We start from the raw sequence: 16,976 nt of genomic DNA, 5'->3' as shown, positions 1-16,976 counted from the left end.
TAAACATTAACATTATACAAAGTTATTGTCTGCTATACCTGCATTTTTATCACTCTTTAATATTGTTTATTATCAGCATGCTGGAGTATATGAATTTCCACTTGGTATTAATAAAGTGTCTATCTATCTATCTATCTATGAAAAGAAACCACCCTGGCACACCAGCAGAAGCTTAGGGGGCAAACCAATTCAGATCAGACATGGCTTAGTGTGCTCAAAATCTAGAAAAAGAAGACAAAGTTAACATACAAGCTACTGAGTGTTCAGTTAGTTAACTTGGATGTAAAGAAAGTTAATGACTATTAGCTAGCGGTTTACTAGATAACATTTTCGAATAATTTGTCATGGATTCTTGCATTTTATTGTTCTAACAGATTCAGGTGGTGGGCATCAAGCTAGGGGTTTCATTAAAAAGTTAAGCACAATTAAGAATGAGAACAACAGGATGGGATGAGACACATAAGTGACCGAAGATTACTGTGATAAACAGGAAAAGGACCAGGAGATGACACGCAGGTTTAACACCACCATACCAGGACCGAAAAAATGACAGATAGATAGACAAAGCCAAGGTAGGCACAGTGGATTAAAGAAACCCCAAGCTGCATCCACAAGAAAGCTGGTACCACACTGAGCTGCAGATGTGGAGCCATCACATGGACAGTTACAAGGTAGAAATGACATTAAAAAAGTTAAACATGGGGATATGAAGAGCGGAGCGAGCACTCTGATGAGGGTCTCTGATGACTGGCTGCCCAGCGCTCTCTTCTTCTTCTCCTATATGGCACAAGTGTGTACCTGTGCCGAGTGGCTCAATCCATGTCTTCCACTCCACTGACCAACATGTCTGTGTGGTCCTGTTGATGGTCAAACACTGGACGACAAAATCAAACTGGCCATTCTGGTGAGAAAGGAAGACCAGATGGCAGAGAGAGCAGTTTATGCAGAAAGCGAGAGAAGGAAACAAAATGGGTGTAAAATGACATGGATTGCTCATGTGTGTTATTTATACTTACCTATAGTTAATTGTACAGTTATGCTAATGTATATGTGAATATTTATATATCTATATAAGGGCAGCTCACAACATGAGGCTGGGATTGGAGCTCTAACTTCTCTCTACATGGAGTTTGCATGTTCTCCCCGTGTTACTGTGGGTTTTTTCCAGATGGATCTGCTTTCTCTCACAGTCTAAAGGTATGCAGGAGAGATGAATTGGTGTGTTAATGTGGCCTGTGTGTGTGTGCGTGTGACACCAGGGGGTCTTCCTGCCCTGTGCTCGATGTCTGCTGGAATTTGCTCCAGCGGCCCCACAAACCTGCCTTGATTTAGTAACTGGATGGATATTTATGTATTTTATTATTGTTCCCTTCTGAACATCTGTATATCTTTTTATTTCTTTATTTTTATATTTTGTTAGCTTTATGACTGTTTCTGCTTTGGTAAGACGTGTGGATATTTGATACTGGCAGACAGACTGGTGGGGGTGAAAATGAAGCCCCCTGGAGAGCAGAGCGCTGACTCGAGACGCACAGCTGTTTAAATTCGTCAGGCTGATGTGTGACATCCTCTGATCAGAGACAGAGGCCAACAAAGGGGCCATACGGACATGCTGGTCAGTCGAGTGGAAGACGCGGGTTGAGCCACACGGGACAGGTACGTACTTGCGCCACATACGAGAAAAAGATGAGAGCATTGGGTAGCCAGTCGTCAGAGACCCTCATCGGAGTGCCCGCTCTACTCTTCACATGTTTAACTTTTTTAATGTCTGTACACTCCGCGCTGCTGCTCATTTCTACTACGCACATCTACGGCTCGATGCACTGCCGGCTTTTTTAAAAATGGAAGCTCGATGCTGATCGGGGTTTCTTTAATCCGCGGTGCCTTCTTTGGCCTTGAAACTAAGTTAGTGAAAGAATGTAAAATACCCCACCCATCGGCCACGTGCACGTGCCCCGGACTGACCACCCGTGTCTCTCTGTTTTGCCAGCCGGTCGGTGGTGCCTGCGGACTCTGTTATGATTTGGAGAGAAGCGCGAGGCAACCGTTGATTTGTTACACACACGAAATGAAATCAATGATGAGATGTAACGTTCATTAAAGTACTGCGTAACTTAAAAACATGAATTGCATTTGCATCGTCGAGAGCCACGTCATTTCTGGTTAACTGGGTTGTTCCTTCTTATTATTTACACTAAGAGTGCAAAGTCAGCGTTACTTCTCAATTGTATCCGGCTGCAGGTCGAACACTCAGCCTTCCACCCCGCCACTACCCGATCCACGTGCTTACTGGATCGTGCGCGCAGACATATTGAAAACCTAACATGCCGTAAAGTGTTCACGCATGCGTTAAACAGATTGGGCAGCACCGTAAAGTGTGCGATGACGTAGTCTGTCAATACGCTTGCGCGCGAATCTGGCCGGCAACGAGCGTTGAGATAGAATTACTAGACGCCGAGTGACCAGCAGCATCGTACGTCAACGTCGCCGCCATATTTCGAGTGGCACTGCTGTGGAGCGAAGTAATGGATAAAGATGCCTAACGCATGTGCTGCTTGGAATTGTACAAACCGCTGTATGCACCAAACCAGATCATTGGGGATTATATTTCATAGGTAAGGCTGAACAATTGTTTCGGTTATATTTGGCTATTAGAAAATCCCGTTTTATAATCTTTACTTTAGCTACGCCAAGCTAAGATAGCAAAGCTATGCATTTATGTGCTCAAGTGAGCCTCCAAACACCGTTTTGGTTAAATGTATTTAGTCAGTAACTAGCTGTTAACATTCCTCAAACTTTGAAGGTTTCCTAAAGAAATCCACCTCAGGAAGCAGTGGGAGGGTAGCCCTTAGACAGGATTTTGAGAAAGCTGTCCTGTGATGTGTGCCGTGCTAGTTTGGTAACAGATGCTGTACTGGCATCATATGATCAAAGCTACCACTCACTCACATTAAAAAACAAAGGAGGTTTGATGATTCCTTCTGAGGGTACAGTGAAGGTGGTCAAAGTAGCTGAGCGTGTTACCCAACAGTTGATATTAGGGCAAACTGTCAGTGGATCTTTGATCAATCAGTTTGTTCTGGCTGATATTGCTTCAGATGATGTGTTTTTTCTCAAGGAGTACATTGAGGAACCACACTTTAAAATTGACAACCATCATTTTATGCTCATGTCTTTAGTTGTGTCTGTCTTTCACACACTAAGGCTGCACCATATTGCCAGACTGAATACTCTCAAATTACAGAGCGACAACACAAAAAGCTATATAAGACAGTTCTGTTTCAAGGATTTTAGATCCTATTCTGTATACAGTATATTTAAGTAACCACATTGTGTGTGTGTGTGTGTGTGAGAGAGAGAGAGAGAGAGATTGAGAGAGGAATGTGAAATGTTTTCAGAAATTTTTAAAACAATTTGTATACAATACAATAAAATTGTTTATTTTTGTCATTGAGGGTATCATTTCACTGTTAAAAGAAAGACAGACAAAGATAACTGGCAGTTAGAAAATTCACAATTGGTATGCCAGTTTGATAAGATAAGTTTTGAGGGAAGTTTTAAAATGTGTTATTGAATCGAGCTGGTGAATATGAGAGGGAAGAGAATTCCCAAGTTGAGGAGTACTAGGAGAGACGCTCGAGCTCCCATAGAACAACAGCAACATTTATTTATATAGCACATTTTCATACAAATAATGTAACTCAAAGTGCTTTACATGATGAAGAATATGGAAAAAAAAAGACAAAGTAAGAATTAAAATAAGACCACACTAATTAACATAGAATAAAAGTAAGGTCCAATGGCCAGGAGGACAGAAAAACAAAAAACAAACTCCAGATGGCTGGAGAGAAAAATAAAATCTGCAGGGCTTCCAGACCATGAGACCTCCCAGCCCCTCTGGGCATTCTACCTCACATAAATGAAACAGTCCTCTTTGTATTTAGGGTTCTCTTGAAAAGACTTGATGACGGTCACATGGACTTCTGGCTTTTAATCCATCAATGCAGGGACATCATGGTGCTTTGAGTAGGTGGTGGTGGTGCAGGTCACCACCATAGAAAACCAGGAAAAGACACAGAAGATCGAGTAGGGGTCAGTACGGATTTTAGAGCCACCATGAATAGTTATGATAATAAATTGAATATACAGAGTATCAGGATTAAATTAAAGTGAAGTTATGAGAAGGCCATGTTAAAGTAATGTGTTTTCAGCAGTGTTTTAAAGTGCTCCACTGTATCAGCCTGGCGAATTTCTATTGGCAGGCTATTCCAGATTTTAGGTGCATAACAGCAGAAGGCCGCCTCACCACTTCTTTTAAGTTTAGCTCTTGGAATTCTAATCAGACACTCATTTGAGGATCTAAGTTTACGATTTGGTATATATGGTGTCAGACACTCTGATATATAAGATGGAGTGAGATTATTTAAGGCTTTATAAACCATAAGCAGAATTTTAAAGTCAATTCTGAATGACACAGGTAACCAGTGTAGTGACATCAAAACTGGAGAGATGTGCTCAGATTTTCTTTTCCTAGTTAGGATTCTAGCAGCTGCATTCTGCACTCGTTGCAAACGATTTATGTCTTTTTTGGGTAGTCCTGAGAGGAGTGCGTTACAGTAATCTAGTCGACTGAAAACAAAAGCGTGAACTAATTTCTCAGCATCTTTCAATGATATAAGAGGTCTAACTTTGGATATGTTTCTTAAGTGAAAAACTGCTGTCCTAGTGATCTGATTAATATACAATTTAAAATATAGGTTACAGTCAACAGTTACCCCTAAATTCTTTACCTCTGTCTTGACTTTTAATCCTAATGCATCAAGTTTATTTCTAATAACCTCATTATATCCATTATTGCCAATCATTACAATTTCTGTTTTCTTTATTTAGCTTGAAAAAATTACTATTCATCCATTTAGAAACACAAGTAAGACATTGTGTTAGTGAATTTACAACGTCTATGTCATCAGGTGCTATTAATAAGTACAGCTGTGTGTCATCAGCATAGCTGTGGTAGCTCACATTGTAACCTGAGATAATCTGACCTAACGGAAGCATGTAGATTGAGAAGAGCAGCGGACCCAGGATAGAGCCTTGTGGAACACCATATCGGATATCATGTGTCTTTGAGTTGTAATTACCACAACTAACAAAGAATTTTCTACCTGCCAGGTAGGATTCAAACCAATTTAAGACACTGCCAGAGAGGCCCACCCATTGACTAAGGCGATTTCTAAGAATATTGTGATCAATGGTGTCAAATGTGGCACTCAGATCTAAGAGGATGAGAACAGATAAATGGCCTCTGTCTGCATTTACCCGCAAGTCATTTACTACTTTAATGAGTGCAGTTTCTGTGCTGTGATTTGTTCTAAAACCTGACTGAAATTTATCAAGAATAGCAGGTTTATTGAGGTGGTCATTTAGCTGCATAATGACTGCCTTCTCTAGAATTTTACTTAAGAAAGGCAGGTTAGAAATGGGTCTAAAATTTTCAAGAGCAGAGGGGTCAAGATTATTTTTCTTGAGTAGGGGTTTAACTACAGCAGTCTTAAGACAGTCTGGGAAGACCCCCGTATCTAATGACGAGTTTACTATGTCAAGAATATTATCAATTAGCACGCCCGATACTTCTTTGAAAAAACTTGTTGGTATTGGGTCAAGGATGCAGGTGGAGGGTTTCAGTTGAGAGATTATTTTATGTAAATCAGGTAAATCTATCCTGGTGAAAGAATTTAATTTGTTTATAACAGAGTACTGGGGCTTAAGAGGATCTGCAGTGTTGGGGAGATATACTATATTATTTCTAATATCATTAATTTTTTGATTGAAAAATACAGCAATAGCCTCACAGGTTTCACTGGAAGTATTTTTTGGAGGCATTCCTTTGTGTTACCTGGGTTTAGCAGACAATCATCATAGAGAATAAGACTCTGGGATTACTAGCATTGTTATTTATAATCTTAGAGAAACAGCAGTGCCTCTCAAGATGGACAGTGTTATTGTATTCTGTTATTTTAACTTTTAATATTTCATAGTGGATAGTTAGTTTAGTTTTCCTCCATTTACGCTCAGCTCTACGGCATGTTCTCTTTAAATCAGACACTCTTTGGGTCTTCCATGGTATAACAATGCTAGAAGATTTTTTAACTGTCTTTTCAGGTGCAACTATGTCAACGGCAGCTCTCACCTTAGTATTAATTTTTCCACCTTACTATTTACATTACCTCGCTATCATAGCACTATAAATGGACTGATTGCTTAGAATGTTTGTAAGTTTTAAAGCTGCTGATGAATCAAAGAAGCATTTTTTAACAATATGCTTCTCATGAATGTTTTCTATCAATACTTCTATATTAAATAGTTAAAGAAAATGGTCTGATAGACCAATATCAATGATATGCTTTACATCAACTTTAAGTTCTTTAGTAATCACTAAGTCTAAAGTATGACCTGCTTTATGTGTAGGCTGACTAACGAGCTGTCTCAAATCAAACGAGTCCAGGAGGTTCATGAATTCTTTTACTTTTTGGTCACACTGATTATAGATATGAAAGTTAAAGTTGCCGACTATTAAGAGTGTGTCATAGTTCATAATTATAATTGATATTAAGTCTGAGAATTCCTCAAAGAAAGATGCGTTAAATTTAGTATACACGGATAATACTAAAATGTGAGAATCTCCATGAATAACAACGGCGAGATACTCAAATGACTTGAATTTGCCAAAGCTGACATCTTTATACTTTAGTCGGCTTGAGTAAATGTTAGCTAAGCTGCCACCCTTCTTTCCCCTAAAAGTGTAATCCGGAGATCGTTGATAAAAAACGCCATATTTAAAGTTTCGGAGGAGCAAAGCTGAATTCTATGTCAGTTATTGGTATTTGGAAAGAAACTAAGTTATTTTTTAGCGCCTGTGTGTATTTTTATTTAATCTTTAATCTTTTTTATAGTTTTAATATATTGTTCATCTAAAGTAATAATTGTAATTAAATTATTAGTGTTTATGCCGCACTGCCTAGATATTTTACGTGCACTAAGATTAGTTATTAGAGTATTAATGTAGTGCACTTTTACGGAACACTTTGTTAAGCAATTATTATGTCCTAGCAAAGCTTTAGTTTTACGGAAGGGGTTAAGAGTAGAAATAGACAATCAAGAGAGACGAATTACCTTAACCTTAATAGAACAGAGTTTGACGTGTGGTGCAGAAAGTACAGCTGCAGATGAGGATCTGAGTGAGCGAGAGGAGTGTAAGTCTGTAGGAGATCAATCAGGTTATGGAGAGCTTTATATGTTCAGAGTGGTATTTAATATTGTATTCAGTAGTGAACAGGGAGCCAGTGAAGTTGAGAGAGAATCGGTGTAATATGTTCAGTGGATTTAGAACAGCAGGTTATTATCCAGCAGCAGAATTTTCAATAAGTTGTAAGCGATGGATACGTTTTTGTGCGATGTCAGATAGAATAACATTCCAGTAATCTATCTATGCGTGAGGTGACTCGGCATTAATGATACTTCATACTGTTGTTGTATAAGAACAGAACGAAGTCTAGAAATGTTTCAGAGGTAGAAGAAGGCAGCCTGAGAAATTTTACTTATATGGGAGCAATTATTTAATAATAATAATAATTATTTTTTAAATAATTGCCATTATTAGTGTATAAATGGATATAAATAATTGCATTTAAATGATTCTCCAAAATCTGTTGTATGTAAACGATACTGTTTTAAATGTTATTGTTTTTTCATCAGAAAACCTGGTTTCCATGTCTACCTGTATTAATTTAAATGACACTTTTGTCATTTATATATATTTATACAAGTATGTAGTGTTTTTATTTTTCCACTCACTTAATAAATTATATAAAGTCCCCTTTTGATCTATTGTTGCAGTTTCCTTCTATGGGCAAATTGTGTTTATTTAAAAATATATTTAGATATTAATTGTTATTTATACAATTGCCATTTGTTTCAGGTTTACAAAACCTAATTTAGCCAACCAGTTTTATATAAATAAATGGTCCTTTTCAACAAAATAAAAAATAAACACTGTTTTGCATGACATGGTGCTGACTGTTCCAGTCCTTAGTGTTAACTGTGACAGTCCACTTGTTAAAATTCTTTAATTCATTCTCAATTGTGTGATCAGGTCAGATGCTGAAGGAATCAAGAGTATAAGGCCATTGGTTCAACAAAAGAAAAGAATTATATATATATATATATATATATATATATACTAATAAAAGGCAAAGCCCTCACTCACTCAATCACTCACTCACCACTAATTCTCCAACTTCCCGTGTGGGTGGAAGGCTGAAATTTGGCAGGTTCATTCCTTACAGCTTCCTTACAAAAGTTGGGCAGGTTTCATTTCGAAATTCTACGCGTAATGGTCATAACTAGAAGCTGTTTTTCTCCATTTACTGTAATGGAGTTGAGCTCGAAAGCCGTGGGGGATGGAGTTTCGTTTGATATCATCACGCCTTCCACGTAATCACGCAGTACGTAGAAAACCAGGAAGAGCTCCAAAAAGCGCTGAAGAAAACATGCATTATATAATTGAGAATGCAGCGAAACAATAAGAAGCAAGAGAGTGACATATATAGTACAACCATATTCATGAGTGCTGCTACTTCGGAAACAAAGCACAGTGTAAACCTAAAGTTTAAATTAAGTTCATAGACAGGCTGCTGCTGGCGTTTGTAATTTAGTGCCTGCCAATATAAGGCCGTCCGTCAGCGGCAATCCAATAGAAACACTGCCGCTAAATATTCACGGGTGAAGGACTGTGCTTATGCAAACGATTCGTGGGTGAAGTGCTGTGCTTATGCAAACGAAGATGAGATGGTCAGGGATACACTAGTGCTTGGCACAAACTCAGCGAAAGTGCGAGAAAAATGTTTAAGTGCCGGGTTGCGGAAGACACGCACAGGACCAGAGAAGCGACAGTGCCATCCCGGCCGGTTAATGGCAGGGCTGTCTCTCCAGTCTACACGAGACCCGCCGTGAGGCTCCCCAAAAGGCAATCATATCGTCAGCGAAGACGTCTCTCTACACTTTGTAAAAGAAAAAGTTAAGTTTCCTTTCTTTACACCTTTTTTCCTTTTATCCCAAAATACAGCCTTTCTCTCTTAACACTGCAGAGGACACAAAACTAATTTTCTTTAATTGCTGGTAATGCCGGTAAGGCACATTACCACAGGCAGAAATGTGGACGTTCACATTGAAAATGTAATTTCTATACCGCAGCCGTCGTGTAGCGCCTTTCAAAAGGATCTGCTACCGAGAGATGATCCATATACATTTTAGCTGCTGTTAGTACTACTTACCTGTTGTGTTATACCGTCTTTAAAATGTAGTTTAACCGGCGTGTGTGTAGCTGTGCCGGCCTTTGAGACGCTGACTGCGCTTCTGCCTTAAATGAAAGAAAGCACTTTTAATTTTTTACTCCTTCCCCTGAGCGGTAGCCCAGACAACTGCAAACACGGGACCCCTTTTCTACACCGCGGCAAACTAATATTATTACCACAGGCAGAAATTTGGACGTTCACATAGAAAATGTAATGTCTATACCACAGTCATCGTGTAGCGCCTTTCAAAAGGGATCTACTACCGAGAGATGATCCATATACATTTTAGCTGCTGTTAGTACTATTTACCTGTTGTGTTATACTGTCTTTAAAATGTAGTTTAGCCGAAATCACTCTAGTAGTGCTCAATCTATCTTTACTTCTTAAAACGTTAATGTTTTACTATTTAATAACTTATAGACTACATTTTATTTTTTTCCCTTGCATTTAGTGAGCGAAGCCAATCGGTAATCAGCTATATATATATATATATATATATATATATATATATATATATATATATATATATATATATATATATATATATATATATATATATATATATATATATATATATATATATATATATATATATATATATATATATATATATATACATATATATGTGTATATATATATATGTATATATATGTGTGTATATATATGTGTGTATATACAAAGTATATATATATATACACCGTTGCTTACAAGTGTAGCTCAAATTGCTCTACAAAAATATACAGTTGTAAAGAAAATTGAAGGCATTATAAAAGTAAATAAGCAAATGGATGGGTTCTTGTCGTTCATAATAAATACACTGCCTGGTCAAATGGCTGGGGACAAAGAAGTCTGAAAGTTTGTCAAGGATGTTGGAGATAATAAACCGCTGGGAGTCCCAAGCCAATGCCCGCACAAACCCCCTCTGCGCATCGCAGCATACATAATTGTGGCCGTCTCAGTTCAATCACAATTCCATTTCTGAACATCTTATGAACTTTGTTTTCTCTGGCATCACAGGCAGTTTGAGGTGATGTAACAGACAGTGCAGACGCATGGAGGGCACCTCTGCAATAAACTTGAAATAGAAAATGAGAAAAACAGCAGAAGTTAGTGCCCAGTGCAGAGCTTACAAACTGTATACTGTACCATTTCTTATCTATTACAACCAATGAAAGAAATTAAGAAATAGCCAAATTAGAAAAGTGGGCTCGTTGAAATTTTTTGAAATGCTCAACAATTGTATCCTGGAACTTCTCTATTGGAAAAGCATCCCAGATTTTGTTGCATGAGTACAGAAAGCTGACAGTTTTTGTGGTTGATCTTGGAATTAAAAGAAAAGCAATGTTTAAGAAAAGAAATGTTGGGAGCACACACTTCAAACTACAGGCAGGGTCTAAAATATTCATAACCTTCTATATATTTAATAGAACCTTAAAATCAATTCTATGTGAGACAGGTAGCCAGTGCAATGAGATTGACAGTTTTCTGATGTTGGGGGGAAAATAAAAAGGCCAATACTTCGTGATCACTTGGCAAAGGCACAGCAGATCAGAGCAGAGGTTAAGAAGGAGGATTCTAGAAGAACGGGCAGGAGGACCAGCCACTACTTCAACATGGCACACATCTCTCCTTCCTTCTTCTTTAACTGCTGCTGCATAACACGACAAGACTCTTCTACTTCACTGTAACTGTTAAAAACATAAACAATGTTCACTTTCTGAGTTGAAACATTAATAAAGTGTACCTTTACTTCTTGTTCTGCCTCCTTGCTTGGTACACCAGCAGATTAATTATTACCAAAGTAAACCATCCAAATAATAATAATAATTACTGTGTTTTTTTGTTGGATTTTGAAAGAAACACAACTTAACTGTCATTATATGTAGCGTCATTTTTTTTCTTTTACATTATGCATACAGTAGACATTGTGTTACAATCTCTGTATATCTGAACTTCTAATGTGATTTGCTCAGGTGTCATCACTTACATGAAAACAAATTTGTTTTTCTCTCCTGCCTTAGTTTTGTTTTAATTTAAAATTAAGTCTCGGTTCTTTCAAAATCCAACAACAAAGCACAGTAACTTAAGTAAATAAATGTTATTTTGCAAAACAGAACAGCATCGCTATATAGTGACTGGTGGTACTAATGCACCTCAGTCTCTGTGTTTGTGAGGATTCACACTCCTAGGCTTTCCTGTCTAAAATTAAAAAGCTGTGTTAGCTACTGGACAGAGTGAGCTGACATAGAGTACAGTATTCAAGGCAGCAAAATATTACAGATCAAGTAATAAATATGGGGAGGCTTTGCAGGAATTATGCACAAATTACTTCTGAAACTGAAAGCCTCAGTAGTCTTACCTGTAGAAATAGCAAATCTAACATGAACTGCACATCATCTCGAGCTGGAAATCTTTAAAGCACAAGAAAAGAACATCCAGTTGTGTCTCAGAATTTGGGTACACCAGCATCTGTTCAGCCACTTGGAAGGCTGGTTACCATCGGGAATCCTGTAGGGTCAAGAAAAAAAAATAAATAAAATGAAGGGGTATTGTACTTCTAACTGTAGCAATAAGAAAGAAGTTATTTCTAAGGAGCAAGCCTTCTCCATTATATTCAGTTAAATGTGTTTTTACTCCTCCTAAACCATCAGCTTAAATGATAAGCTAATGACAAATGACAACAGCAGGTGCCCAGCCTGTCATTGTGCCACATCAGACGCACACCACACTTCTCTGCTGGCTTTGGACATCATAAATTTTAAAATTGCCTGTTTTCTGCCATAGAATTTTTTCTGCCAAAGAAGGATAAAGAAATCCATTTCAAAATTATTAATAAATAGTAGCCAACTAACAAATTAATTGATAATTATGACATTAATATATCGCCAGAATGTAGTTTATGTACAAATGAACACAAATCCCCTCTTACATTTCTTTTACTTCTGCATCTATTCCAAAATGTTTTATAAAGATTTATTTCTGTTACTGTCTTGAATGACAAAACAATCTCTCAATGTTTAATTCTTGTTCTTCTTCTGTATACAGTTTTGAAGACTAAATGTTAGAAAATGCAGTAACTATGGTTTCCTTGCTTCGTAAAGTTCCTATTCATAAGTGTAAAGTTCAGAATGTTAGACCCTCTGTTACATCTTTCTCTATGGACATTAATATGCTAGAAATAGCTTTTAAAAATGGAAAACACACTAAAATTATTAAAACATGTAAGATTCTGATCTGCTTCATTAAAAATGTGTAATGCTATTATGTGTATCTCGCTTTTTTGAAATAATAATTTAGCCTTTATTATTATATATTTGTTAACTTTATTATGGAAAAATTTTTGTAATGATGTAATCTGATATCAACATAATAAAAAATACTGAGGGCTTTTGAGGGCACACTTTACACCCATCAAGTGTCAGACGTGCACTCCTAATTCTATTCCTGATTCGACACCTCGATTATATCGTTTTCCTTAATTATTAGCATGCCGTTCACTCTTGAAGATAAAAAATGTAAACAAATGTTCAAAGAAACACACCACCAAATGCTAATAGGGTGTTATGAAATATATCCATCCATCCATCCGTTTTCCAACCCGCTGAATCCGAACACAGGGGTCTGCTGGAGCCAATCCCAGCCAATACAGGGCACAAGGCAGGAACCAATCCCGGGCATGGTGCCAACCCACTGCAGAACACACATAAATACACACTAGGGCCAATTCAGAATCGCCAGTCCACCTAACCTGCATATCTTTGGACTGTGGGAGGAAACTGGAAGGCCCGGAGGAAACCCACGCAGACACGGGGAAAACATGCAAACTCCACGCAGGGAGGACCCGGGAAGCGAACCCAAGTCTCCTAACTGCGAGGCAGCAGCAATACCACTGTGCCACCGTGCCGCCCTATGAAATAAATACATCCATTATCCCAAATACGGAAAATGCTGTGACTTTCACATTTAAACCATGAGATTACGATTGTCATATTGCAACTAAAAATGAAAATCCTTATTGCCTTTTCAGCAATACGATGTACTTACAAAAAGCTATACGTATCCATTATAATACGATGTACTTACAAAAAGCTATACGTATCTATATATATAATTCACTAAGGCAAGACAACCATGAAAAGCACGCCGGAAGGGGCGTGGATTCACTAAGCCGCCGACAAGTGAGACACCTATGGGGCACGCTGGAAGGAGCCACGCCCACCAACTCCAAGACCATTGCATACGACGACAACTCGCGGGGCCACGCCCACCAAGTCGGACTCAAGGACACAGAAAAAGTGGCGTCATTTATATTCGTCTGTCGTGGAGGCCACATGCGGTGCAGGTCAGGTTAATGTCATGTTCATGTCATGCACCTCCGAGCTACGTTGACTGTTCATAAGGCATGTTTCTCGTGGAGGTGAATTGCCATATACAGCGTGTGAAACGGTTTGCGAGGGGTATCTCATGGGATCTTTAAAACAATCCTTTACAAGTGAGGTTAAAACACAATGAAGTAAGCAGTCTTTAAAAACTGAGTTTTCGGTTACAACGCATGACCGCTTGCACCATAGCAAAATGTTTTACACAGTACATACAGCAATTCGCATCCGCGACAAACATGCGTCTTCTTAGATGCTCCTGCAGGATCACGGAAGACGTTTTCCTGGCCACCAACAATCCTTTTTCACCGACCCGCGTCTACCCTCGCTCTCTAGGCATTCACACTGCCTGCCCATGTGCCCGGACGCAAAAACTCACCGACCACCCAGTTAGCCCCTTTCGTCTGTGCTAGGAGTCCACATGCACGTCTAAGCCACGTTCTCTTTTCATTACTCTTTTCGGTTTCGACACCAACCGCATCCACCATGAAAAACCATGCGAAAGGAACAACAAAGCCCCGTCCACAAACTCTACCCCTCCTCCCACGTGCTCAGGAACGCACCTCAGACCACTGCCCGCCAAATCAAACAGCTCATCAAACACATACTCACTCGCTTTGGTCTGTGCTCCGGTCCAAACCTAGCTGTGAGCCACGTTGACTATTCTTTTGCCCTCCATGGCTGCCGCTTCAAATGTATTTCATGGAAACAACACTTCTTTCAATGTTATAGAAATTCCTGCTTCAGGTAACTGTTTGTTTCTGTCAGTCGGGTTTTTTTGGAGAAATGTCATTGACGAAACTGTTGCTCATAGCAAACTGTTTTACACGCTACATACAGCAATTTGCATCCGCGACAAACATGCGTCTTCTTAGATGCTCCTGCACTTTGTACACACACACCCCCCCACCGTGGTCGGGTGTCTTGGTGGATTATATATAGAAAGACAGCCAAAACCGCACAGAGCAATGAAAAGTCTACGTGAGTCACAGGTAGGGTTACCACTTCTAATACAAAAAAATAAGGGATGCATACTGCAGCGGGGGCCACATCCCTTGGGGGCCAAGACCACGGGACGCACAATTTCATTCTCAAATACGGGACGATTCCATATATGTGGAGTCTAGTCTACATAAAGTGATGAGCATTTTTGTCTTAAGGCAGCACATGTATTGTAACTATGCAGCTTCTGTTCTACCCCATGTCGATCATGTCAGAGAGGCTGAGAGATGCCACATGTTAGAGTTAACAAAGCCGATGGTCATCACAACAATACAACATGTGTGCAAGACACTCCTCATTAAACATTTTTAGTAGTCAGTGATTTTCAGATCTGTAGCCAATACGTATTGTTGATTTCCAAAATCCAATGCGAGTAAAAGTGTGTGCTGCGGAACTCATTACAAATGTCTTCAAACAGCATCAGTGCCATCAACAGTGCAGTGACGTGCGGTGAGGTTCATGGCTGGTGAGGCACTGACTCCTTCAGAGTGTGATTTACAAATGTATGTACCATAAAGAGTAGTATGTAATGCACATTGACTACTGGTTATGTTTCATATCTCATCAGCATTCTTTACTCACACATATAAGGAACATATTTGGCTAAGAAACCGCATTACTGAAGATTTTTAATGATATCCTTTTGGCAACAGACTCAGGGGATTATGTGATTTTAGTTCTGCTCGATTTAACGGCTGCCTTTGATACTATAGATCATAGTATTTTATTATCTCGTCTGGAGCACTGTGTGGGCGTTCGTGGTACTGCCTTGGCGTGGTTTAAGTCATACTTGACTCGAAGAACTTTTTCAGTGAGGCTAGATGAATTTAGATCTTCGTCTGCTTCACTATCGTGTGGGGTTCCGCAAGGCTCCATACTTGGTCCTTTGCTATTTTCTTTGTATCTCCTACCTCTTGGTTCTATTCTTAGAAAGCATAAAATTGCTTTCCATTGTTATGCAGATGATACTAAGGTTTATGTACCCCTCAAACACAAGGATGCTTACTCTATACAAACAATGTTTATGTGCCTAGGAGAGGTGAAAGCTTGGATGGCAGTGAACTTTTTAAATTTTAATGAAAATAAGACAGAGGTTATAGTTTTTGGTCCTGGGGGCACCAGTGGGTCTATTTTTACTTCTGCTCCTGTGGATTTGGGTCTCCTTGCACAATCTGGTAAGCCTGTTATTACAAATTTGGGTTTTAGGATAGATGAGAATTTTAGACTGGACGGTCAGATCAGTGCGGTGGTGAAATCTGTTTTTTTTCAGCTAAGATGTTTGGCAAAGATAAAAAAAACATTCTTTCCAAAGATCAATTTACAACAGTAATCCACGCCTTCATTACAACCCGATTGGACTATTGTAATTCGTTGTATGTTGGTGTTAGCCAGTCCACTCTGTCTCAACTGCAGCTGGTGCAAAATGCTGCTGAACTCCTTTTAGCTGGCACACGAAAGAATGAGCACATTACTCCTGTATTATCCTCACTGCACTGGCTGCCTGTTCAGTTTAGAGTTCATTTTAAGATTCTTTTATTTGTTTTTAAGTCCTTAAATGGGCTTGCTCCGCCCTATCTCGCTGAGCTGCTGCATATGCACTCTCCTTCCCGCTCACTCAGATCAGCTGGTCAGCTGCTTCTGGATGTGCCTAGGACTCAGCGAAAGCTCAGGGGGGATAGGGCTTTTTACGTTGTGGCTCCAAGGCTCTGAAATTCACTGCCGATCCACAGGCCTCCTCGCTGCCCATTTTTAAGTCTGCTATTAAGACTTACCTTTTTGGTTTGGCGTTTGATCCTGTGTGAGCAGTTGATGTTACTCTGTGTTAACTCTGTTTAGTTGTTTTTTACTATGTTTTCATTTGTTTTAGTTATTGTATTTTATCTACTTATTTATTATTTTGTTTTTGTTTAAAATGTATTTTAGTCTATGTTCAGCACTTTAGTCAGCGGCTGTTGTAGGTAAAGTGCTTTATAAATAAAGTTGACTTGACTTGACTAAGATCTAACGTGACATTTATAGCAGCGAGAGAGCACATTTGCTTCTCACCCTCCATGTGTTCTAAATTTGCATTTGAAGTTCCACAATCCATACTCATTCAATACAAAATGAAAGTATAGAGTGGTGTTCAAAAAAAAAAGATTTCTATTATGACCTTAATTGAAATATTTTGTTGTTTTTAAAAGCTTTTAACTTTGATGCTTTCAATTTTACTAGAGACTATTCAACAAAAAAGATAACAAGA

General features: G+C 38.8%; 1 protein-coding gene across 3 annotated transcripts in view; it reads left to right on the top strand.

Annotated features, from left to right (window-relative positions):
* LOC120533527 (zinc finger protein 239-like) overlaps nt 1–16,976 on the top strand; it is a 304,582-nt gene that overhangs the window by 169,321 nt on the left and 118,285 nt on the right. The window contains exon 1 of one of the 3 annotated variants that reach the window (XM_039760457.1): nt 1,458–1,656. The exons of the other annotated variants lie outside the window; for them this stretch is intronic. The gene's annotated coding sequence lies outside the window, so the exon portion shown is untranslated. Of the gene's footprint in view, nt 1–1,457; nt 1,657–16,976 lie in introns of those variants that run through there. 3 annotated transcript variants of the gene reach the window in all.

The sequence above is a fragment of the Polypterus senegalus genome, chromosome 8 (assembly GCF_016835505.1).
Source record: "Polypterus senegalus isolate Bchr_013 chromosome 8, ASM1683550v1, whole genome shotgun sequence".
Lineage (NCBI taxonomy): Eukaryota > Metazoa > Chordata > Cladistia > Polypteriformes > Polypteridae > Polypterus > Polypterus senegalus.
Note: the sequence above shows the minus strand (reverse complement) of the source record. Positions and strands in the feature narration are given on the sequence as shown.